The 25,275-nt window shown below is 40.2% G+C and overlaps 6 non-coding genes across 6 annotated transcripts; all 6 read left to right on the top strand.

The window, feature by feature from the left end:
* Nucleotides 1–1,508: 1,508 nt before the first annotated feature.
* Nucleotides 1,509–1,627, top strand: LOC143117592 (5S ribosomal RNA). Its single transcript, XR_012986040.1, has one exon. It is a non-coding gene; the product is annotated as a 5S ribosomal RNA (ribosomal RNA).
* Nucleotides 1,628–10,011: 8,384 nt separating this feature from the next.
* LOC143117581 (5S ribosomal RNA) lies at nt 10,012–10,130 on the top strand. Its single transcript, XR_012986030.1, has one exon. It is a non-coding gene; the product is annotated as a 5S ribosomal RNA (ribosomal RNA).
* A 338-nt stretch (nt 10,131–10,468) lies between these two features.
* Nucleotides 10,469–10,587, top strand: LOC143117589 (5S ribosomal RNA). Its single transcript, XR_012986038.1, has one exon. It is a non-coding gene; the product is annotated as a 5S ribosomal RNA (ribosomal RNA).
* A 2,441-nt stretch (nt 10,588–13,028) lies between these two features.
* On the top strand, nt 13,029–13,147 carry LOC143117569 (5S ribosomal RNA). The gene has a single exon (XR_012986019.1). It is a non-coding gene; the product is annotated as a 5S ribosomal RNA (ribosomal RNA).
* A 338-nt stretch (nt 13,148–13,485) lies between these two features.
* Nucleotides 13,486–13,604, top strand: LOC143117588 (5S ribosomal RNA). The gene has a single exon (XR_012986037.1). It is a non-coding gene; the product is annotated as a 5S ribosomal RNA (ribosomal RNA).
* A 2,442-nt stretch (nt 13,605–16,046) lies between these two features.
* Nucleotides 16,047–16,165, top strand: LOC143117531 (5S ribosomal RNA). Its single transcript, XR_012985983.1, has one exon. It is a non-coding gene; the product is annotated as a 5S ribosomal RNA (ribosomal RNA).
* Nucleotides 16,166–25,275: the final 9,110 nt, after the last annotated feature.

Below are 25,275 nucleotides of genomic sequence, written 5' to 3'. Positions count from 1 at the left end.
GTTGAGAATCTAAACAAATCTGTATGCGTCTTAATCAGAGATGATTTTTCCCGACCTGAAAAAAAAAAACCTGTATATGAGAGCTTTTTGTTAACTCATGTTATCTTGTAGCCTATTTCTTCACATTATTTTACATTCCACTGCTGATATTTACAGGGTCTTCCTAATTCACTGCACTGGTTTTACTAGGCTATTGTATCTATCTCCTTTCCACCCTCTGAATTCTCGTCTTTACTTTATTCTAAATATCTGATGTTTTATTTATCGGTTTGTTTATTTGTATTATTTTATTTTTCATTCTTTTCCTTTTTCTCTATTATTGGGTTAAGTGCTCCAAACGTAAAGCACTTTGAGCTGCATTCTGTGTATGAAAGGTAGGCTACTATGTAAATAAAACGTAGTATATTATACCCTACACAAGTTGAACTGTGAGTAAAGTATAGCCTACGTGCCGTTGGTCAAACAAATGCTTCTTTCAATACCATTGGCTTGTAGGAAAAGAAAAGAAGAGTTATTGCGAATGTAACAAAGTTTAATAGGCTTTTCTTGCATTCTTCAGTTTACAATTTTTTTTTGTGAAGCTTAATGCTTGTGTTCATCGGGAAAGTTTAGATCGTTGTTGAGCAGCAGCTGTGTGATTGGTTTCCCATGTCCCTGTAGTTTTAACCTTCTAGTAGTAGAATTCTTGTCTTGCTGTATTCAATCCCCTCCGTTATGTTTTGAAGAAGATGAAAATGGGTGCCTGTAAATCCACTGTATATCCGACGTAGGCTACGAGCCCGCGGTGTAATGTCAGGCAGCGGTTCGCCCAAGAGCTGCAAAGGGATGATGCTGTCCAATGTCCTGGCCCACTCTTTAGGTTCCGCTGCGTTCCGGTGGGTGCTTTTGATTGTTTCAGTCTAGCCCACGACTGATTAGAGTGTAGACAGCATATAGAAGAAAGCGCATCCAGGATTGTTGTCATTTGTTTCCTCGACCGAGTTCGTCCTATACGAGAAAATCTTCAGGGGTCTCAAAGCACACAAACTGCAAGTCATCTTACAATGAAACTTTTTTTTTTTTTTTCTCACACTGTCTGATTATTGAAAACATAGTCTGCCTTCCTGTCGACATCACAAGTTGTATAATATTGTTCTGAACATCTCACAAGTTACTCGTTGCTGGATCTCCCAAGTAAAGCGAATCACCAAAGATCCTGTTTTTACGCGCAGTGTCAATCGATGTTTGATAAGCTAATATCAGTGTACTTCATGGAGTTTTGCTTATCAGCAGTTGCTACTGCATCATATGTTGTCAACTTAGACGCAGCATTCGATTGACGTGTGTCTGCTATTACGTATCAGGTCTATAAGCCGTGCGCCAAGGAGAAGCGCCCATTCACGTCGCTGGAGCTGCCATGCTTTGCGTCGTTAGTGTTCTATTAGCTGGCCTGGCGCTCTCGGGGCTGAGAGGCAGACGGGTAACACGCGGGAGGAGCTTTAAGTAGGCTATTTTGACCGGTAGCTTTCGCTTACGGCCATACCACGCTGAACACGCCCGATCTCGTCCGATCTCGGAAGCTAAGCAGCGTCGGGCCTGGTTAGTACTTGGATGGGAGACCGCCTGGGAATACCAGGTGCCGTAAGCTTTTCCCACCTTCAGCCAGTGCAACTGTTTTTTGTTTTTTTTAGGCTGTCTTTCTGTGCGTGCCTGCTCCGTTCACCTTTGGCTGCCCGGCAATTTTTCTACACCTTGACTGTTTGCTTCCTGTGTTTGCAAAACCATAAAATAAATAAACAAATGAAAATGCATACGTATTTTCTAAAACAATGTATAAGCGAGCAACCGGTTGGGGAAGAAAAGGACGAGTTGACTGCCAACAGCTGGCTTGGCGTTCTCGAGGCTGAGAGGCAGGCGGGTAACACGCGTGTGACTCCTAGCCGGGTTGAAGAGGCTTTAAGTAGGCTACTTTGACCGGTATCTTTCGCTTACGGCCATACCACGCTGAACACGCCCCCTTTTGCTTCAGTGAGCGTTTGGCTGCAGTGGAGGGAGAAAGGCTCCCTCGAGTGAAGTCGATTTTTATTCTTCATTCATAGCACGTTTAAACCTTTTTTTCAGTTAGTTTTTGTTTCTTTTTTCTCTCGGGAACAAGACCAGCTCAGGCTGGGGGAGTTCAAACCCAACAGATCACACGGTAATCGACCTGGACTGGAAATGGAGGATTCTGAAACAGACGCGGAACGGGCAAGGACAACGAATTTGGACATGACAAAGGTGGACATCAGTACAGAAAGTGTGGAGAAGGAGGTGGGTGAAGGAGGAAGAAGAGAGGAGAGAAATCAAGAAAAAGTGAACGACCCCAGTGGAACAAAACTAGGCCTACCAGACAGCACGAAGATAAGACATTTCACAAGAGACCTTTCCGTGATCATCGAAACGGAGAAATTGACGAAGGTGAATCCAATTGTGTTAATTACAGAGATTGAGAAGTTGGTTGGAGTTGGGAAGTTAATGGCGTTTAGACCAAAAGACAAACAATTTGAAGCTACTTTCGAGCACGTGGACTGTCTGGAGATTTTAGAGGAGGGAATGTTATATGAGGGGAAGTTGGTCGGAGTAAAAAGACTACGAAGAACCGAGATTCTGGTTTCTTTCCTACACTTGCCGCCTTACACGACTGATGGGGAAGTATTGGAGAAACTGGCTAGGTGGGGAGTGGAGCCAATCCTTCCTTTAAGAAGAAGGATGTACCCGGGAACAACAGTGGCAGATGGAACGAGGTATTTAAAGGTCAGATTCCCAAAAGAAGTGGCTTCATTACCATATAGTGTAAAGTTTGAGACGTCAGACGGACCGCAGTATGTGCGAGTGATTCACGACAAACAAATAAGAATATGCAGACAATGTATGGGGCCAGGACATATCATGAGGGACTGTCCAGAATTCACATGTCGAGAATGTCTCCAGCAGGGGCACATGGCCAGGCAGTGCACTGCGCTCAAGTGCCCGGACTGCAAGAGGGCGGACATTAGGTGTATCTGCGACACCGGAGAAAGAGAAGATGGAGAGGAGAGCAACGAGAGTGCAGGAGAGGAGGCTACGTCGACGTCGAAGTTGGTGAGAGCAACAGAGTTGGATGGTGGGAAACAGACAGAGGGAGAGGAGGTGACTGTGCAGATGGGGGGAGAACCAGTGTCGGAAGGAGAGAGACAGACTGCAGGAGTGGAGGTGGAGACGCAGTTGGTGGGAGCAACAGTGTCGGAGAACGAGAGACAGACGGCAGGAGTGGAGTTGGAGACGCAGTTGGTGGGAGCAACAGTGTCGGAGAACGAGAGACAGACGGCAGGAGTGGAGGTGGAGACGCAGTTGGTGGGAGCAACAGTGTCGGAGAACGAGAGACAGAAGGCAGGAACGGAGACTACGACGAAGCTGGTGAGAGCAACAACGTCGGAGGGGGAGAAAGATGACACGTCGTTGCTGCTGACTGCGGAGAGTATCGATGGGCAGCAGTCGAGACATGAGACGGAGGAAGATGAGAGTGAGGAAATGGACCTTGAAAGTCAAAACAATAAGAGAGAGCGGGAAGCAGATGATGAAGGTGGGCTTTTTTCCAAACCTATAGGTTTCAAACATTCAAGAACTAGGTTAAAGCCAACAATTAATATAAAAGCAGTGCTGGCTGAGCAAGAGAAAAGAAGACTAAGATTGCCAGTGCCGGAGTGTCTGTTGAAAAAGACATAAATAATAATGGGGGGGAGTTTTTCACTTTTGTTTTTTATTAGATTTTTTGTTTTATTTATTTTGCTAATGGGACTTAATTTTATTTCTTTAAATTTAAGAGGAGGGGTGAACCCAGAGAAACTACAGAGACTGATCAAGGACACTGAAAGAAGTGAAATAATCATCTTACAAGAGACTAACTGGACAGACAAGGTGGTGGAAGGAATAAAAACGGGGTGGGACGGAGAAGTTGTTTTTAATAATGGAAAAAAAGGAAGAGGAGTGGCTTTCTTAATTAAAAGGAATGTGTGTGATAAAGTAACAAAAATATATAGTGATAATGAGGGGAAAATATTAAGTGTAAGATTTGAAAAGGACAATGAAAAAGTAAATATTTGTAATTTACATGCACCAAATGATGATAAAGAAAAGGTTTCTTTTTTTAAGAAACGTAAGGTGTTATTAGAAGATTGGGGGGAAACTGTAATTGTTGGGGATTTCAATACTCCTTTGGAGAAAGATGACATTGCAGATACTATGGTTTTTAAAACAGAGAGAGGAAGATATGAATTAAAACGTTTAATAAATGACAATGACCTGCAAGATGTATGGAGAGAGAGGAATAAGGGAGTAAGAAAATATAGCAGGAAACAAATTGTGCTTGATCAGTTGAAACAGAGTAGAATTGACATGGTTTTAACAAAGAGGAGTTTTGAGGAAAGTATCAAGAGCATTTATTATAGAAGATGTGGGTTTAGTGATCATGATTATATTGTTTTCAAGATAGATTTGAGTAAAGTAGAAAGAGGTCCTGGAGTGTGGTGTTTAAACACTGATGTTTTAAAAGATAATGTGTATCAAATGGAAATTGAAGGTATAATTGCTAACAGTAAAAGGGAAATGGACCTGTATGAGAATAATTTGGGTATTTGGTGGGATAATCTAAAATTTGATATAAAAAAATATTCAATTGATTTCTGTAAGAAAAGGAGTAAAGATAGGATAAGCAGGGAAAATGTGATAAGGAAAGACCTGGAGAATGTAATAAGAAAATTAAATGGGGCAGAAGAGGATAGTGGTAGAGTTGGAAGAAGAACTTAAAAGAATAGAAGAAATGAAATATCAAGGGGCAATGATAAGAAGTAGAGCTAAATACATGGTAGAAGGTGAAAGATGTACAAAATTCTTTTTTGATTTAGAAAAGAATAGACAAAAATCTGAAGAGATTAAGAGCTTAAAAAATGAGGAAGGGGAAAGAGTAACAGATATAAAACATATACTAAAAGAAATACAAATGTATTACTCCAAGCTCTTCACAAAAAAAGGAGTTGAGGAAGAAGCAAAAGATTTTCTTTTGAGTAAAATAAAGAAGAGGGTTGGGAAAGCGGATAAAGAAATGTGCAACAAAGACATTGATTATGAAGAAATAGGAAAGGCAATTGAGGGAATGAAAAATGGAAAGAGTCCTGGGTTAGAGTTGTGAGTTCTATAAGGTCTTTAAACATGTTTTGATACCTATTTAGAGACTAGTTTTTGAAGAGGTGTGGGAGGGAGGATCACTTAGCCCCACTATGACGAGAGGGATAATTAAAATAATTTATAAAAGAAAAGGAGATAAAGAAGAGTTACAAAATTTTAGACCAATAAGTCTTTTAAATTGTGATTACAAGATATTGGCAAAATTAATAGCAAATAGATTAAAGCATGTTTTACCGTTAATTATTCAGACAAACCAAGCATATGCAGTATTAGGAAAGGATATATCAGATACAGTAAACAGTGTTAGAGATACTTTATGGCATATGGAAAGAGAAAGAAAGAGTGGTTTTTTAATTAGTGCAGATTTAGAAAAAGCTTTTGATAGAGTAGAACATGGTTTTTTATTTGCTGTGCTAGAAAGATTTGGGTTTGGAGAAAAAATAATAAACTGTTTAAAAGCTTTATATGTTGAAGCAAAGAGCTGTGTTAAGTGCAATGGTTTTACAACTGATTTTTTTTATATAACACGATCGATCAATAAGACAGGGATGTCCTTTATCAGCATTATTGTATTCCTTGGTGGCTGAACCCTTAGGGTTAGCAATTAATGCGGAGAATAAGATAAAAGGTGTGGGGGTGGGGGAGTTTAATAATACTGAAACGAAGATATATCAATATGCAGATGATACAACATTGATCTTAAAAGATGAACAGAGTGTTAATGAAGTGATAAAAGTTTTTGAAGTATATAGTAAAGGCTCAGGAGCTAAAATGAATATGAATAAAACTGAATACTTGAGGATAGGTAAAAATGTCTCATCAATAAAACTTCCCTTTAAAGAGGTACATAGTAATCTTAAAATTTTGGGTGTGAGAGTAGGAGCAAAAGAAATAGAGAATACAAAGACAATGTGGGAGGAAATGCTTGGAAAAATGAAAAATAGACTGACTTTTTGGAGAAGGAGAAACTTAACACTTAAAGGAAAGATTTTGGTGCTCAATACCTTATATTTATCAAAAATATGGTATATCCTGGGATCGATCAGTGAGCCTTCCAAAAACAGTGGCTAAAGACTTAAAGATAATAATCAGAGATTTCATTTGGGATGGGAAACCATCCAAAATAGCCTATGACACTTTAATTGGGAGAGTGGAGGAGGGGGGGTTGGGATTGTTGGATCCAAGTATAAGAATGAGGGCATTGCGGATCAAAACAGTAAAGCTTTTTCTGAGCCAAGGGGATAGAGAATGGAAAAAAACGATGCTGTATTTTTTAAATAAACAATTTGGAATGGGAGCCAATATCTTATGGATGAAAACCAGAGACCATATGACTATAGGAATACCAGAGTTCTACAGAGAAGTCTTGGGAGCATGGAGTGATTTTATAGATAATGTACACTTTCAACCTGAAGGGAGAAAAGAAATTTTGAACCAACCAATATTTTACAATCCAATGTTTAAATGTGTGGGAGGGGAGACTGCAAAACAGTGGTTTGAAGCAGGATTCCATAGAGTGGGAGATCTTTTCTATGAGGTAAAGAAAGGATTCCTGCCTTTAACAGTTTTCTATGATGAAATAGAGGCTGTAAATAAAGATTATGGTAGAGAGAAAATTGAAAAAGAACTTGAAAGTGTAAAGAAATCAATACCAAAGGAATGGATGGAGACAATTGACTGGAATGTTAAAAAGAAGGAAGAGGGAACAATGAAAGTTTTTCTAAAAGAAACAAAAGTAACACTAGATATGTGTGTACTGAAGATTTTCTATGGATATTTTAGAGATAAAGCTTTCAGACAGCCAAGAGCAAACATATATTGGACTAAAATGTTCGAAGACTTAAATGTTGAAGATATTTGGAAAAACATAAGAAATACCTTGAAATGTCCAACTTTGGAGAATTTTGATTTTCTATTGGCCCATAATTGTATTTTGAATGAAATGAGACTGTTTAAAATGGGTTTTGCGGAAGATGAACTATGTAAAGTGTGCAGAGAAGAAAAAGAAGGTCTAAAGCATATGTTTTTTGGTTGTCAAAAGTTAAACATTTTTCTTAAAATGATGAAGGAAATAGCAAAAGGTTTTGGACAAGAAGAAATATACATACAGGAGAATTGGGAAAAGTTGTTTTTATTTGGGAGTAGTGATAAGGGGAAAAAAAGTAACCAAGCATTGAACATTTTTTTGGCAGTAGCAAGACATTCGATCTGGATAAGAAGAACAGTAGTTAAAAAAAGACAAATGGGTTTGAATATTTGTCAATTATTTGGATTTAAATTGAGAAAGTTGATGGAAACACTGTATGTATACTATGGAAATACTGGTGATATGGAGGTTTTCAATGAAATGTTTATTTATAATAACCCATTCATTCAGATTACATGGGAAGGTGTGAAAATAGATTTGCCAGATTGTTCTGTATATTGAGACAAACCTGCTTTTTTGCACATATTTATGAAAGCTCAATGTGATGTATGTAATGTAATGTAGAATGGAAATGCTATAAAGCATGAGGAACGTTTTTAAGGAATGTAATGAATGTAATGTTATGAAGACTTTTGGTATTTTTATAAATAAAAGACAAAAAAAAAAAAAATGTCGATGTTTGCTACTGCATAATGTGTTGTCAATTTAGACGCAGCATTCGATTGACGTGCGTCTCCTATTACGTATCAGGCCTATATGAGCCGTGCGCCAAGGAGAAGTGCTCATTCGAGTCTCCGTCGCTGGGGGGAGCGCCGCGCTTTCAGTCGTTAGTGTTATATTTCTGGACATGTATGGATCATTGTCCACCGGTGACCCTATTTCACAAGGCGAGAACTACAGTTGGAGCAGGTAATTGTGTCTTTTTCCGTCCAGTAGTTAAAGCAAATTGGACCCGTGAAACACCTGTCTTGCTGTAGCCTAGTATCTAGCGTTCACCACACACGATCTGTATGCGCCTTCCTAACTGGCCAGACAGACCTAACTCGGAGCCTCCGCATCCCGTCGGCTAAGTGTAACTTGTTTATATGGAGAGGCTTTCTGAAACGAAGCTGATATTTAATGAATTGTAAATTAGGGCTGTTCTCTCGAGTGAATCGTCCCCCAAATGTTTTCACTCTGCTTAAATACAGCACTTTTGTTTTTTTTCTTTGTTTTTACTTCGTGTTTTGTGTTTCATCTTTTTTTTTTCCTTTTAAAAAAAAAAGGGGGGGGGGAAAGCTGATCCTTTTTACTCTAATGATATTTTCAAACATCTATTTTAGTTAAGCTTACTTGTGGTAGTTTCACTAAGTGTACACCAAGTGGTTTTTGCCATGCTATGTCACCTTTAGAATCTGTTGAGAATCTAAACAAATCTGTAAGCGTCTTAATCAGAGATGATTTTTCCCGACCTGAAAAAAAAATACCTGTATATGAGAGCTTTTTGTTAACTCATGTTATCTTGTAGCCTATTTCTTCACATTATTTTACATTCCACTGCTGATATTTACAGGGTCTTCCTAATTCACTGCACTGGTTTTACTAGGCTATTGTATCTATCTCCTTTCCACCCTCTGAATTCTCGTCTTTACTTTATTCTAAATATCTGATGTTTTATTTATCGGTTTGTTTATTTGTATTATTTTATTTTTCATTCTTTTCCTTTTTCTCTATTATTGGGTTAAGTGCTCCAAACGTAAAGCACTTTGAGCTGCATTCTGTGTATGAAAGGTAGGCTACTATGTAAATAAAACGTAGTATATTATACCCTACACAAGTTGAACTGTGAGTAAAGTATAGCCTACGTGCCGTTGGTCAAACAAATGCTTCTTTCAATACCATTGGCTTGTAGGAAAAGAAAAGAAGAGTTATTGCGAATGTAACAAAGTTTAATAGGCTTTTCTTGCATTCTTCAGTTTACAATTTTTTTTGTGAAGCTTAATGCTTGTGTTCATCGGGAAAGTTTAGATCGTTGTTGAGCAGCAGCTGTGTGCTTGGTTTCCCATGTCCCTGTAGTTTCAACCTTCTAGTAGTAGAATTCTTGTCTTGCTGTATTCAATCCCCTCCGTTATGTTTTTGAAGAAGATGAAAATGGGTGCCTGTAAATCCACTGTATATCCGACGTAGGCTACAAGCCCGCGGTGTAATGTCAGGCAGCGGTTCGCCCAAGAGCTGCAAAGGGATGATGCTGTCCAATGTCCTGGCCCACTCTTTAGGTTCCGCTGCGTTCCGGTCGGTGCTTTTGATTGTTTCAGTCTAGCCCACGACTGATTAAAGTGTAGACAGCATATAGAAGAAAGCGCATCCAGGAGTGTTGTCATTTGTTTCCTCGACCGAGTTCGTCCTATACGAGAAAATCTTCAGGGGTCTCAAAGCACACAAACTGCAAGTCATCTTACAATGAAACTTTTTTTTTTTTTTTCTCACACTGTCTGATTATTGAAAACATAGTCTGCCTTCCTGTCGACATCACAAGTTGTATAATATTGTTCTGAACATCTCACAAGTTACTCGTTGCTGGATCTCCAAGTAAAGCGAATCACCAAAGATCCTGTTTTTACGCGCAGTGTCAATCGATGTTTGATAAGCTAATATCAGTGTACTTCATGGAGTTTTGCTTATCAGCAGTTGCTACTGCATCATATGTTGTCAACTTAGACGCAGCATTCGATTGACGTGTGTCTGCTATTACGTATCAGGTCTATAAGCCGTGCGCCAAGGAGAAGCGCCCATTCACGTCGCTGGAGCTGCCATGCTTTGCGTCGTTAGTGTTCTATTAGCTGGCCTGGCGCTCTCGGGGCTGAGAGGCAGACGGGTAACACGCGGGAGGAGCTTTAAGTAGGCTATTTTGACCGGTAGCTTTCGCTTACGGCCATACCACGCTGAACACGCCCGATCTCGTCCGATCTCGGAAGCTAAGCAGCGTCGGGCCTGGTTAGTACTTGGATGGGAGACCGCCTGGGAATACCAGGTGCCGTAAGCTTTTCCCACCTTCAGCCAGTGCAACTGTTTTTTGTTTTTTTTAGGCTGTCTTTCTGTGCGTGCCTGCTCCGTTCACCGTTGGCTGCCCGGCAATTTTTCTACACCTTGACTGTTTGCTTCCTGTGTTTGCAAAACCATAAAATAAATAAACAAATGAAAATGCATACGTATTTTCTAAAACAATGTATAAGCGAGCAACCGGTTGGGGAAGAAAAGAACGAGTTGACTGCCAACAGCTGGCTTGGCGTTCACGAGGCTGAGAGGCAGGCGGGTAACACGCGTGTGACTCCTAGCCGGGTTGAAGAGGCTTTAAGTAGGCTACTTTGACCGGTATCTTTCGCTTACGGCCATACCACGCTGAACACGCCCGATCTCGTCCGATCTCGGACGCTAAGCAGCGTCGGGCCTGGTTAGTACTTGGATGGGAGACCGCCTGGGAATACCAGGTGCCGTAAGCTTTTCTCACCTTCAGCCAGTGCAACTGATTTTTTTTAGGCCGTCTGACTGTGCGTGCCTGCTCCCTACCTTCCTTCACACATTTGGTCGCCTTTTCTACCCCCTTGACTTTTTGCTTCCTCCGTTTGAAAAAACAAAGTTCCCGGTTTTGCGCGCAGTGTGAATTGATATTTGATAAGCTGATTTCAGTGTACTTCATGGAGGTTTGCTTGACAACAGTTGCTACTGCATAATGTGTTGTCAATTTAGACGCAGCATTCGATTGACGTGCGTCTCCTATTACGTATCAGGCCTATATGAGCCGTGCGCCAAGGAGAAGTGCTCATTCGAGTCTCCGTCGCTGGGGGGAGCGCCGCGCTTTCAGTCGTTAGTGTTATATTTCTGGACATGTATGGATCATTGTCCACCGGTGACCCTATTTCACAAGGCGAGAACTACAGTTGGAGCAGGTAATTGTGTCTTTTTCCGTCCAGTAGTTAAAGCAAATTGGACCCGTGAAACACCTGTCTTGCTGTAGCCTAGTATCTAGCGTTCACCACACACGATCTGTATGCGCCTTCCTAACTGGCCAGACAGACCTAACTCGGAGCCTCCGCATCCCGTCGGCTAAGTGTAACTTGTTTATATGGAGAGGCTTTCTGAAACGAAGCTGATATTTAATGAATTGTAAATTAGGGCTGTTCTCTCGAGTGAATCGTCCCCCAAATGTTTTCACTCTGCTTAAATACAGCACTTTTGTTTTTTTTCTTTGTTTTTACTTCGTGTTTTGTGTTTCATCTTTTTTTTTTCCTTTTAAAAAAAAAAGGGGGGGGGGAAAGCTGATCCTTTTTACTCTAATGATATTTTCAAACATCTATTTTAGTTAAGCTTACTTGTGGTAGTTTCACTAAGTGTACACCAAGTGGTTTTTGCCATGCTATGTCACCTTTAGAATCTGTTGAGAATCTAAACAAATCTGTAAGCGTCTTAATCAGAGATGATTTTTCCCGACCTGAAAAAAAAATACCTGTATATGAGAGCTTTTTGTTAACTCATGTTATCTTGTAGCCTATTTCTTCACATTATTTTACATTCCACTGCTGATATTTACAGGGTCTTCCTAATTCACTGCACTGGTTTTACTAGGCTATTGTATCTATCTCCTTTCCACCCTCTGAATTCTCGTCTTTACTTTATTCTAAATATCTGATGTTTTATTTATCGGTTTGTTTATTTGTATTATTTTATTTTTCATTCTTTTCCTTTTTCTCTATTATTGGGTTAAGTGCTCCAAACGTAAAGCACTTTGAGCTGCATTCTGTGTATGAAAGGTAGGCTACTATGTAAATAAAACGTAGTATATTATACCCTACACAAGTTGAACTGTGAGTAAAGTATAGCCTACGTGCCGTTGGTCAAACAAATGCTTCTTTCAATACCATTGGCTTGTAGGAAAAGAAAAGAAGAGTTATTGCGAATGTAACAAAGTTTAATAGGCTTTTCTTGCATTCTTCAGTTTACAATTTTTTTTGTGAAGCTTAATGCTTGTGTTCATCGGGAAAGTTTAGATCGTTGTTGAGCAGCAGCTGTGTGCTTGGTTTCCCATGTCCCTGTAGTTTCAACCTTCTAGTAGTAGAATTCTTGTCTTGCTGTATTCAATCCCCTCCGTTATGTTTTTGAAGAAGATGAAAATGGGTGCCTGTAAATCCACTGTATATCCGACGTAGGCTACAAGCCCGCGGTGTAATGTCAGGCAGCGGTTCGCCCAAGAGCTGCAAAGGGATGATGCTGTCCAATGTCCTGGCCCACTCTTTAGGTTCCGCTGCGTTCCGGTCGGTGCTTTTGATTGTTTCAGTCTAGCCCACGACTGATTAAAGTGTAGACAGCATATAGAAGAAAGCGCATCCAGGAGTGTTGTCATTTGTTTCCTCGACCGAGTTCGTCCTATACGAGAAAATCTTCAGGGGTCTCAAAGCACACAAACTGCAAGTCATCTTACAATGAAACTTTTTTTTTTTTTTTCTCACACTGTCTGATTATTGAAAACATAGTCTGCCTTCCTGTCGACATCACAAGTTGTATAATATTGTTCTGAACATCTCACAAGTTACTCGTTGCTGGATCTCCAAGTAAAGCGAATCACCAAAGATCCTGTTTTTACGCGCAGTGTCAATCGATGTTTGATAAGCTAATATCAGTGTACTTCATGGAGTTTTGCTTATCAGCAGTTGCTACTGCATCATATGTTGTCAACTTAGACGCAGCATTCGATTGACGTGTGTCTGCTATTACGTATCAGGTCTATAAGCCGTGCGCCAAGGAGAAGCGCCCATTCACGTCGCTGGAGCTGCCATGCTTTGCGTCGTTAGTGTTCTATTAGCTGGCCTGGCGCTCTCGGGGCTGAGAGGCAGACGGGTAACACGCGGGAGGAGCTTTAAGTAGGCTATTTTGACCGGTAGCTTTCGCTTACGGCCATACCACGCTGAACACGCCCGATCTCGTCCGATCTCGGAAGCTAAGCAGCGTCGGGCCTGGTTAGTACTTGGATGGGAGACCGCCTGGGAATACCAGGTGCCGTAAGCTTTTCCCACCTTCAGCCAGTGCAACTGTTTTTTGTTTTTTTTAGGCTGTCTTTCTGTGCGTGCCTGCTCCGTTCACCGTTGGCTGCCCGGCAATTTTTCTACACCTTGACTGTTTGCTTCCTGTGTTTGCAAAACCATAAAATAAATAAACAAATGAAAATGCATACGTATTTTCTAAAACAATGTATAAGCGAGCAACCGGTTGGGGAAGAAAAGAACGAGTTGACTGCCAACAGCTGGCTTGGCGTTCACGAGGCTGAGAGGCAGGCGGGTAACACGCGTGTGACTCCTAGCCGGGTTGAAGAGGCTTTAAGTAGGCTACTTTGACCGGTATCTTTCGCTTACGGCCATACCACGCTGAACACGCCCGATCTCGTCCGATCTCGGACGCTAAGCAGCGTCGGGCCTGGTTAGTACTTGGATGGGAGACCGCCTGGGAATACCAGGTGCCGTAAGCTTTTCTCACCTTCAGCCAGTGCAACTGATTTTTTTTTAGGCCGTCTGACTGTGCGTGCCTGCTCCCTACCTTCCTTCACACATTTGGTCGCCTTTTCTACCCCCTTGACTTTTTGCTTCCTCCGTTTGAAAAAACAAAGTTCCCGGTTTTGCGCGCAGTGTGAATTGATATTTGATAAGCTGATTTCAGTGTACTTCATGGAGGTTTGCTTGACAACAGTTGCTACTGCATAATGTGTTGTCAATTTAGACGCAGCATTCGATTGACGTGCGTCTCCTATTACGTATCAGGCCTATATGAGCCGTGCGCCAAGGAGAAGTGCTCATTCGAGTCTCCGTCGCTGGGGGGAGCGCCGCGCTTTCAGTCGTTAGTGTTATATTTCTGGACATGTATGGATCATTGTCCACCGGTGACCCTATTTCACAAGGCGAGAACTACAGTTGGAGCAGGTAATTGTGTCTTTTTCCGTCCAGTAGTTAAAGCAAATTGGACCCGTGAAACACCTGTCTTGCTGTAGCCTAGTATCTAGCGTTCACCACACACGATCTGTATGCGCCTTCCTAACTGGCCAGACAGACCTAACTCGGAGCCTCCGCATCCCGTCGGCTAAGTGTAACTTGTTTATATGGAGAGGCTTTCTGAAACGAAGCTGATATTTAATGAATTGTAAATTAGGGCTGTTCTCTCGAGTGAATCGTCCCCCAAATGTTTTCACTCTGCTTAAATACAGCACTTTTGTTTTTTTTCTTTGTTTTTACTTCGTGTTTTGTGTTTCATCTTTTTTTTTTCCTTTTAAAAAAAAAAGGGGGGGGGGAAAGCTGATCCTTTTTACTCTAATGATATTTTCAAACATCTATTTTAGTTAAGCTTACTTGTGGTAGTTTCACTAAGTGTACACCAAGTGGTTTTTGCCATGCTATGTCACCTTTAGAATCTGTTGAGAATCTAAACAAATCTGTAAGCGTCTTAATCAGAGATGATTTTTCCCGACCTGAAAAAAAAATACCTGTATATGAGAGCTTTTTGTTAACTCATGTTATCTTGTAGCCTATTTCTTCACATTATTTTACATTCCACTGCTGATATTTACAGGGTCTTCCTAATTCACTGCACTGGTTTTACTAGGCTATTGTATCTATCTCCTTTCCACCCTCTGAATTCTCGTCTTTACTTTATTCTAAATATCTGATGTTTTATTTATCGGTTTGTTTATTTGTATTATTTTATTTTTCATTCTTTTCCTTTTTCTCTATTATTGGGTTAAGTGCTCCAAACGTAAAGCACTTTGAGCTGCATTCTGTGTATGAAAGGTAGGCTACTATGTAAATAAAACGTAGTATATTATACCCTACACAAGTTGAACTGTGAGTAAAGTATAGCCTACGTGCCGTTGGTCAAACAAATGCTTCTTTCAATACCATTGGCTTGTAGGAAAAGAAAAGAAGAGTTATTGCGAATGTAACAAAGTTTAATAGGCTTTTCTTGCATTCTTCAGTTTACAATTTTTTTTGTGAAGCTTAATGCTTGTGTTCATCGGGAAAGTTTAGATCGTTGTTGAGCAGCAGCTGTGTGCTTGGTTTCCCATGTCCCTGTAGTTTCAACCTTCTAGTAGTAGAATTCTTGTCTTGCTGTATTCAATCCCCTCCGTTATGTTTTTGAAGAAGATGAAAATGGGTGCCTGTAAATCCACTGTATATCCGACGTAGGCTACAAGCCCGCGGTGTAATGTCAGGCAGCGGTTCGCCCAAGAGCTGCAAAGGGATGATGCTGTCCAATGTCCTGGCCCACTCTTTAGGTTCCGCTGCGTTCCGGTCGGTGCTTTTGATTGTTTCAGTCTAGCCCACGACTGATTAAAGTGTAGACAGCATATAGAAGAAAGCGCATCCAGGAGTGTTGTCATTTGTTTCCTCGACCGAGTTCGTCCTATACGAGAAAATCTTCAGGGGTCTCAAAGCACACAAACTGCAAGTCATCTTACAATGAAACTTTTTTTTTTTTTTTCTCACACTGTCTGATTATTGAAAACATAGTCTGCCTTCCTGTCGACATCACAAGTTGTATAATATTGTTCTGAACATCTCACAAGTTACTCGTTGCTGGATCTCCAAGTAAAGCGAATCACCAAAGATCCTGTTTTTACGCGCAGTGTCAATCGATGTTTGATAAGCTAATATCAGTGTACTTCATGGAGTTTTGCTTATCAGCAGTTGCTACTGCATCATATGTTGTCAACTTAGACGCAGCATTCGATTGACGTGTGTCTGCTATTACGTATCAGGTCTATAAGCCGTGCGCCAAGGAGAAGCGCCCATTCACGTCGCTGGAGCTGCCATGCTTTGCGTCGTTAGTGTTCTATTAGCTGGCCTGGCGCTCTCGGGGCTGAGAGGCAGACGGGTAACACGCGGGAGGAGCTTTAAGTAGGCTATTTTGACCGGTAGCTTTCGCTTACGGCCATACCACGCTGAACACGCCCGATCTCGTCCGATCTCGGAAGCTAAGCAGCGTCGGGCCTGGTTAGTACTTGGATGGGAGACCGCCTGGGAATACCAGGTGCCGTAAGCTTTTCCCACCTTCAGCCAGTGCAACTGTTTTTTGTTTTTTTTAGGCTGTCTTTCTGTGCGTGCCTGCTCCGTTCACCGTTGGCTGCCCGGCAATTTTTCTACACCTTGACTGTTTGCTTCCTGTGTTTGCAAAACCATAAAATAAATAAACAAATGAAAATGCATACGTATTTTCTAAAACAATGTATAAGCGAGCAACCGGATGGGGAAGAAAAGAACGAGTTGACTGCCAACAGCTGGCTTGGCGTTCACGAGGCTGAGAGGCAGGCGGGTAACACGCGTGTGACTCCTAGCCGGGTTGAAGAGGCTTTAAGTAGGCTACTTTGACCGGTATCTTTCGCTTACGGCCATACCACGCTGAACACGCCCCCTTTTGCTTCAGTGAGCGTTTGGCTGCAGTGGAGGGAGAAAGGCTCCCTCGAGTGAAGTCGATTTTTATTCTTCATTCATAGCACGTTTAAACCTTTTTTTCAGTTAGTTTTTGTTTCTTTTTTCTCTCGGGAACAAGACCAGCTCAGGCTGGGGGAGTTCAAACCCAACAGATCACACGGTAATCGACCTGGACTGGAAATGGAGGATTCTGAAACAGACGCGGAACGGGCAAGGACAACGAATTTGGACATGACAAAGGTGGACATCAGTACAGAAAGTGTGGAGAAGGAGGTGGGTGAAGGAGGAAGAAGAGATGAGAGACATCAAGAAAAAGTGAACGACCCCAGTGGAACAAAACTAGGCCTACCAGACAGCACGAAGATAAGACATTTCACAAGAGACCTTTCCGTGATCATCGAAACGGAGAAATTGACGAAGGTGAATCCAATTGTGTTAATTACAGAGATTGAGAAGTTGGTTGGAGTTGGGAAGTTAATGGCGTTGAGACCAAAAGACAAACAATTTGAAGCTACTTTCGAGCACGTGGACTGTCTGGAGATTTTAGAGGAGGGAATGTTATATGAGGGGAAGTTGGTCGGAGTAAAAAGACTACGAAGAACCGAGATTCTGGTTTCTTTCCTACACTTGCCGCCTTACACGACTGATGGGGAAGTATTGGAGAAACTGGCTAGGTGGGGAGTGGAGCCAATCCTTCCTTTAAGAAGAAGGATGTACCCGGGAACAACAGTGGCAGATGGAACGAGGTATTTAAAGGTCAGATTCCCAAAAGAAGTGGCTTCATTACCATATAGTGTAAAGTTTGAGACGTCAGACGGACCGCAGTATGTGCGAGTGATTCACGACAAACAAATAAGAATATGCAGACAATGTATGGGGCCAGGACATATCATGAGGGACTGTCCAGAATTCACATGTCGAGAATGTCTCCAGCAGGGGCACATGGCCAGGCAGTGCACTGCGCTCAAGTGCCCGGACTGCAAGAGGGCGGACATTAGGTGTATCTGCGACACCGGAGAAAGAGAAGATGGAGAGGAGAGCAACGAGAGTGCAGGAGAGGAGGCTACGTCGACGTCGAAGTTGGTGAGAGCAACAGAGTTGGATGGTGGGAAACAGACAGAGGGAGAGGAGGTGACTGTGCAGATGGGGGGAGAACCAGTGTCGGAAGGAGAGAGACAGACTGCAGGAGTGGAGGTGGAGACGCAGTTGGTGGGAGCAACAGTGTCGGAGAACGAGAGACAGACGGCAGGAGTGGAGTTGGAGACGCAGTTGGTGGGAGCAACAGTGTCGGAGAACGAGAGACAGAAGGCAGGAACGGAGACTACGACGAAGCTGGTGAGAGCAACAACGTCGGAGGGGGAGAAAGATGACACGTCGTTGCTGCTGACTGCGGAGAGTATCGATGGGCAGCAGTCGAGACATGAGACGGAGGAAGATGAGAGTGAGGAAATGGACCTTGAAAGTCAAAACAATAAGAGAGAGCGGGAAGCAGATGATGAAGGTGGGCTTTTTTCCAAACCTATAGGTTTCAAACATTCAAGAACTAGGTTAAAGCCAACAATTAATATAAAAGCAGTGCTGGCTGAGCAAGAGAAAAGAAGACTAAGATTGCCAGTGCCGGAGTGTCTGTTGAAAAAGACATAAATAATAATGGGGGGGAGTTTTTCACTTTTGTTTTTTATTAGATTTTTTGTTTTATTTATTTTGCTAATGGGACTTAATTTTATTTCTTTAAATTTAAGAGGAGGGGTGAACCCAGAGAAACTACAGAGACTGATCAAGGACACTGAAAGAAGTGAAATAATCATCTTACAAGAGACTAACTGGACAGACAAGGTGGTGGAAGGAATAAAAACGGGGTGGGACGGAGAAGTTGTTTTTAATAATGGAAAAAAAGGAAGAGGAGTGGCTTTCTTAATTAAAAGGAATGTGTGTGATAAAGTAACAAAAATATATAGTGATAATGAGGGGAAAATATTAAGTGTAAGATTTGAAAAGGACAATGAAAAAGTAAATATTTGTAATTTACATGCACCAAATGATGATAAAGAAAAGGTTTCTTTTTTTAAGAAACTTAAGGTGTTATTAGAAGATTGGGGGGAAACTGTAATTGTTGGGGATTTCAATACTCCTTTGGAGAAAGATGACATTGCAGATACTATGGTTTTTAAAACAGAGAGAGGAAGATATGAATTAAAACGTTTAATAAATGACAATGACCTGCAAGATGTATGGAGAGAGAGGAATAAGGGAGTAAGAAAATATAGCAGGAAACAAATTGTGCTTGATCAGTTGAAACAGAGTAGAATTGACATGGTTTTAACAAAGAGGAGTTTTGAGGAAAGTATCAAGAGCATTTATTATAGAAGATGTGGGTTTAGTGATCATGATTATATTGTTTTCAAGATAGATTTGAGTAAAGTAGAAAGAGGTCCTGGAGTGTGGTGTTTAAACACTGATGTTTTAAAAGATAATGTGTATCAAATGGAAATTGAAGGTATAATTGCTAACAGTAAAAGGGAAATGGACCTGTATGAGAATAATTTGGGTATTTGGTGGGATAATCTAAAATTTGATATAAAAAAATATTCAATTGATTTCTGTAAGAAAAGGAGTAAAGATAGGATAAGCAGGGAAAATGTGATAAGGAAAGACCTGGAGAATGTAATAAGAAAATTAAATGGGGCAGAAGAGGATATAGATAGAGTGGTAGAGTTGGAAGAAGAACTTAAAAGAATAGAAGAAATGAAATATCAAGGGGCAATGATAAGAAGTAGAGCTAAATACATGGTAGAAGGTGAAAGATGTACAAAATTCTTTTTTGATTTAGAAAAGAATAGACAAAAATCTGAAGAGATTAAGAGCTTAAAAAATGAGGAAGGGGAAAGAGTAACAGATATAAAACATATACTAAAAGAAATACAAATGTATTACTCCAAGCTCTTCACAAAAAAAGGAGTTGAGGAAGAAGCAAAAGATTTTCTTTTGAGTAAAATAAAGAAGAGGGTTGGGAAAGCGGATAAAGAAATGTGCAACAAAGACATTGATTATGAAGAAATAGGAAAGGCAATTGAGGGAATGAAAAATGGAAAGAGTCCTGGGTTAGATGGTTTACCATGTGAGTTCTATAAGGTCTTTAAACATGTTTTGATACCTATTTTGAGACTAGTTTTTGAAGAGGTGTGGGAGGGAGGATCACTTAGCCCCACTATGACGAGAGGGATAATTAAAATAATTTATAAAAGAAAAGGAGATAAAGAAGAGTTACAAAATTTTAGACCAATAAGTCTTTTAAATTGTGATTACAAGATATTGGCAAAATTAATAGCAAATAGATTAAAGCATGTTTTACCGTTAATTATTCAGACAAACCAAGCATATGCAGTATTAGGAAAGGATATATCAGATACAGTAAACAGTGTTAGAGATACTTTATGGCATATGGAAAGAGAAAGAAAGAGTGGTTTTTTAATTAGTGCAGATTTAGAAAAAGCTTTTGATAGAGTAGAACATGGTTTTTTATTTGCTGTGCTAGAAAGATTTGGGTTTGGAGAAAAAATAATAAACTGTTTAAAAGCTTTATATGTTGAAGCAAAGAGCTGTGTTAAGTGCAATGGTTTTACAACTGATTTTTTTTATATAACACGATCAATAAGACAGGGATGTCCTTTATCAGCATTATTGTATTCCTTGGTGGCTGAACCCTTAGGGTTAGCAATTAATGCGGAGAATAAGATAAAAGGTGTGGGGGTGGGGGAGTTTAATAATACTGAAACGAAGATATATCAATATGCAGATGATACAACATTGATCTTAAAAGATGAACAGAGTGTTAATGAAGTGATAAAAGTTTTTGAAGTATATAGTAAAGGCTCAGGAGCTAAAATGAATATGAATAAAACTGAATACTTGAGGATAGGTAAAAATGTCTCATCAATAAAACTTCCCTTTAAAGAGGTACATAGTAATCTTAAAATTTTGGGTGTGAGAGTAGGAGCAAAAGAAATAGAGAATACAAAGACAATGTGGGAGGAAATGCTTGGAAAAATGAAAAATAGACTGACTTTTTGGAGAAGGAGAAACTTAACACTTAAAGGAAAGATTTTGGTGCTCAATACCTTATATTTATCAAAAATATGGTATATCCTGGGATCAGTGAGCCTTCCAAAAACAGTGGCTAAAGACTTAAAGATAATAATCAGAGATTTCATTTGGGATGGGAAACCATCCAAAATAGCCTATGACACTTTAATTGGGAGAGTGGAGGAGGGGGGGTTGGGATTGTTGGATCCAAGTATAAGAATGAGGGCATTGCGGATCAAAACAGTAAAGCTTTTTCTGAGCCAAGGGGATAGAGAATGGAAAAAAACGATGCTGTATTTTTTAAACAAACAATTTGGAATGGGAGCCAATATCTTATGGATGAAAACCAGAGACCATATGACTATAGGAATACCAGAGTTCTACAGAGAAGTCTTGGGAGCATGGAGTGATTTTATAGATAATGTACACTTTCAACCTGAAGGGAGAAAAGAAATTTTGAACCAACCAATATTTTACAATCCAATGTTTAAATGTGTGGGAGGGGAGACTGCAAAACAGTGGTTTGAAGCAGGATTCCATAGAGTGGGAGATCTTTTCTATGAGGTAAAGAAAGGATTCCTGCCTTTAACAGTTTTCTATGATGAAATAGAGGCTGTAAATAAAGATTATGGTAGAGAGAAAATTGAAAAAGAACTTGAAAGTGTAAAGAAATCAATACCAAAGGAATGGATGGAGACAATTGACTGGAATGTTAAAAAGAAGGAAGAGGGAACAATGAAAGTTTTTCTAAAAGAAACAAAAGTAACACTAGATATGTGTGTACTGAAGATTTTCTATGGATATTTTAGAGATAAAGCTTTCAGACAGCCAAGAGCAAACATATATTGGACTAAAATGTTCGAAGACTTAAATGTTGAAGATATTTGGAAAAACATAAGAAATACCTTGAAATGTCCAACTTTGGAGAATTTTGATTTTCTATTGGCCCATAATTGTATTTTGAATGAAATGAGACTGTTTAAAATGGGTTTTGCGGAAGATGAACTATGTAAAGTGTGCAGAGAAGAAAAAGAAGGTCTAAAGCATATGTTTTTTGGTTGTCAAAAGTTAAACATTTTTCTTAAAATGATGAAGGAAATAGCAAAAGGTTTTGGACAAGAAGAAATATACATACAGGAGAATTGGGAAAAGTTGTTTTTATTTGGGAGTAGTGATAAGGGGAAAAAAAGTAACCAAGCATTGAACATTTTTTTGGCAGTAGCAAGACATTCGATCTGGATAAGAAGAACAGTAGTTAAAAAAAGACAAATGGGTTTGAATATTTGTCAATTATTTGGATTTAAATTGAGAAAGTTGATGGAAACACTGTATGTATACTATGGAAATACTGGTGATATGGAGGTTTTCAATGAAATGTTTATTTATAATAACCCATTCATTCAGATTACATGGGAAGGTGTGAAAATAGATTTGCCAGATTGTTCTGTATATTGAGACAAACCTGCTTTTTTGCACATATTTATGAAAGCTCAATGTGATGTATGTAATGTAATGTAGAATGGAAATGCTATAAAGCATGAGGAACGTTTTTAAGGAATGTAATGAATGTAATGTTATGAAGACTTTTGGTATTTTTATAAATAAAAGACAAAAAAAAAAAAAAAAAAAATCTCGTCCGATCTCGGAAGCTAAGCAGCGTCGGGCCTGGTTAGTACTTGGATGGGAGACCGCCTGGGAATACCAGGTGCCGTAAGCTTTTCTCACCTTCAGCCAGTGCAACTGATTTTTTTTTAGGCCGTCTGACTGTGCGTGCCTGCTCCCTACCTTCCTTCACACATTTGGTCGCCTTTTCTACCCCCTTGACTTTTTGCTTCCTCCGTTTGAAAAAACAAAGTTCCCGGTTTTGCGCGCAGTGTGAATTGATATTTGATAAGCTGATTTCAGTGTACTTCATGGAGGTTTGCTTGACAACAGTTGCTACTGCATAATGTGTTGTCAATTTAGACGCAGCATTCGATTGACGTGCGTCTCCTATTACGTATCAGGCCTATATGAGCCGTGCGCCAAGGAGAAGTGCTCATTCGAGTCTCCGTCGCTGGGGGGAGCGCCGCGCTTTCAGTCGTTAGTGTTATATTTCTGGACATGTATGGATCGATCATTGTCCACCGGTGACCCTATTTCACAAGGCGAGAACTACAGTTGGAGCAGGTAATTGTGTCTTTTTCCGTCCAGTAGTTAAAGCCAATTGGACCCGTGAAACACCTGTCTTGCTGTAGCCTAGTATCTAGCGTTCACCACACACGATCTGTATGCGCCTTCCTAACTGGCCAGACAGACCTAACTCGGAGCCTCCGCATCCCGTCGGCTAAGTGTAACTTGTTTATATGGAGAGGCTTTCTGAAACGAAGCTGATATTTAATGAATTGTAAATTAGGGCTGTTCTCTCGAGTGAATCGTCCCCCAAATGTTTTCACTCTGCTTAAATACAGCACTTTTGTTTTTTTTCTTTGTTTTTACTTCGTGTTTTGTGTTTCATCTTTTTTTTTTCCTTTTAAAAAAAAAGGGGGGGGGGGGAAAGCTGATCCTTTTTACTCTAATGATATTTTCAAACATCTATTTTAGTTAAGCTTACTTGTGGTAGTTTCACTAAGTGTACACCAAGTGGTTTTTGCCATGCTATGTCACCTTTAGAATCTGTTGAGAATCTAAACAAATCTGTAAGCGTCTTAATCAGAGATGATTTTTCCCGACCTGAAAAAAAAATACCTGTATATGAGAGCTTTTTGTTAACTCATGTTATCTTGTAGCCTATTTCTTCACATTATTTTACATTCCACTGCTGATATTTACAGGGTCTTCCTAATTCACTGCACTGGTTTTACTAGGCTATTGTATCTATCTCCTTTCCACCCTCTGAATTCTCGTCTTTACTTTATTCTAAATATCTGATGTTTTATTTATCGGTTTGTTTATTTGTATTATTTTATTTTTTATTCTTTTCCTTTTTCTCTATTATTGGGTTAAGTGCTCCAAACGTAAAGCACTTTGAGCTGCATTCTGTGTATGAAAGGTAGGCTACTATGTAAATAAAACGTAGTATATTATACCCTACACAAGTTGAACTGTGAGTAAAGTATAGCCTACGTGCCGTTGGTCAAACAAATGCTTCTTTCAATACCATTGGCTTGTAGGAAAAGAAAAGAAGAGTTATTGCGAATGTAACAAAGTTTAATAGGCTTTTCTTGCATTCTTCAGTTTACAATTTTTTTTGTGAAGCTTAATGCTTGTGTTCATCGGGAAAGTTTAGATTGTTGTTGAGCAGCAGCTGTGTGCTTGGTTTCCCATGTCCCTGTAGTTTTAACCTTCTAGTAGTAGAATTCTTGTCTTGCTGTATTCAATCCCCTCCGTTATGTTTTGAAGAAGATGAAAATGGGTGCCTGTAAATCCACTGTATATCCGACGTAGGCTACAAGCCCGCGGTGTAATGTCAGGCAGCGGTTCGCCCAAGAGCTGCAAAGGGATGATGCTGTCCAATGTCCTGGCCCACTCTTTAGGTTCCGCTGCGTTCCGGTCGGTGCCTTTGATTGTTTCAGTCTAGCCCACGACTGATTAGAGTGTAGACAGCATATAGAAGAAAGCGCATCCAGGATTGTTGTCATTTGTTTCCTCGACCGAGTTCGTCCTATACGAGAAAATCTTCAGGGGTCTCAAAGCACACAAACTGCAAGTCATCTTACAATGAAACTTTTTTTTTTTTCTCACACTGTCTGATTATTGAAAACATAGTCTGCCTTCCTGTCGACATCACAAGTTGTATAATATTGTTCTGAACATCTCACAAGTTACTCGTTGCTGGATCTCCAAGTAAAGCGAATCACCAAAGATCCTGTTTTTACGCGCAGTGTCAATCGATGTTTGATAAGCTAATATCAGTGTACTTCATGGAGGTTTGCTTGACAACAGTTGCTACTGCATAATGTGTTGTCAATTTAGACGCAGCATTCGATTGACGTGCGTCTCCTATTACGTATCAGGCCTATATGAGCCGTGCGCCAAGGAGAAGTGCTCATTCGAGTCTCCGTCGCTGGGGGGAGCGCCGCGCTTTCAGTCGTTAGTGTTATATTTCTGGACATGTATGGATCATTGTCCACCGGTGACCCTATTTCACAAGGCGAGAACTACAGTTGGAGCAGGTAATTGTGTCTTTTTCCGTCCAGTAGTTAAAGCAAATTGGACCCGTGAAACACCTGTCTTGCTGTAGCCTAGTATCTAGCGTTCACCGCACACGATCTGTATGCGCCTTCCTAACTGGCCAGACAGACCTAACTCGGAGCCTCCGCATCCCGTCGGCTAAGTGTAACTTGTTTATATGGAGAGGCTTTCTGAAATGAAGCTGATATTTCATGAATTGTAAATTAGGGCTGTTCTCTCGATTGAAACGTCCCCCAAATGTTTTCACTCTGCTTAAAAACAGAACTTCTGTTTGTTTGTTTTTACATGTTTGTGTTTCATGTTTAAAAAAAAAATAAAAATAAAAAGCTGATCCTTTTTACTCTAATGATATTTTCTAACATCTATTTCAGTTACTTGTGGTAGTGTCACATGGTGTACACCAAGTGGTTTTTGCCATGCTCACCATTAGAATCTTTTGAGAATCTGTAAGCGTTTTAATCAGAG

Source organism: Alosa pseudoharengus, unplaced genomic scaffold (assembly GCF_046254945.1).
Source record: "Alosa pseudoharengus isolate Yale_2024_CS ecotype anadromous, Long Island Sound unplaced genomic scaffold, YU_APseudo_1.1 YU_APseudo_1.1_scf_11, whole genome shotgun sequence".
NCBI lineage: Eukaryota > Metazoa > Chordata > Actinopteri > Clupeiformes > Clupeidae > Alosa > Alosa pseudoharengus.
This window is presented reverse-complemented; position numbering and strand designations above follow the sequence as displayed.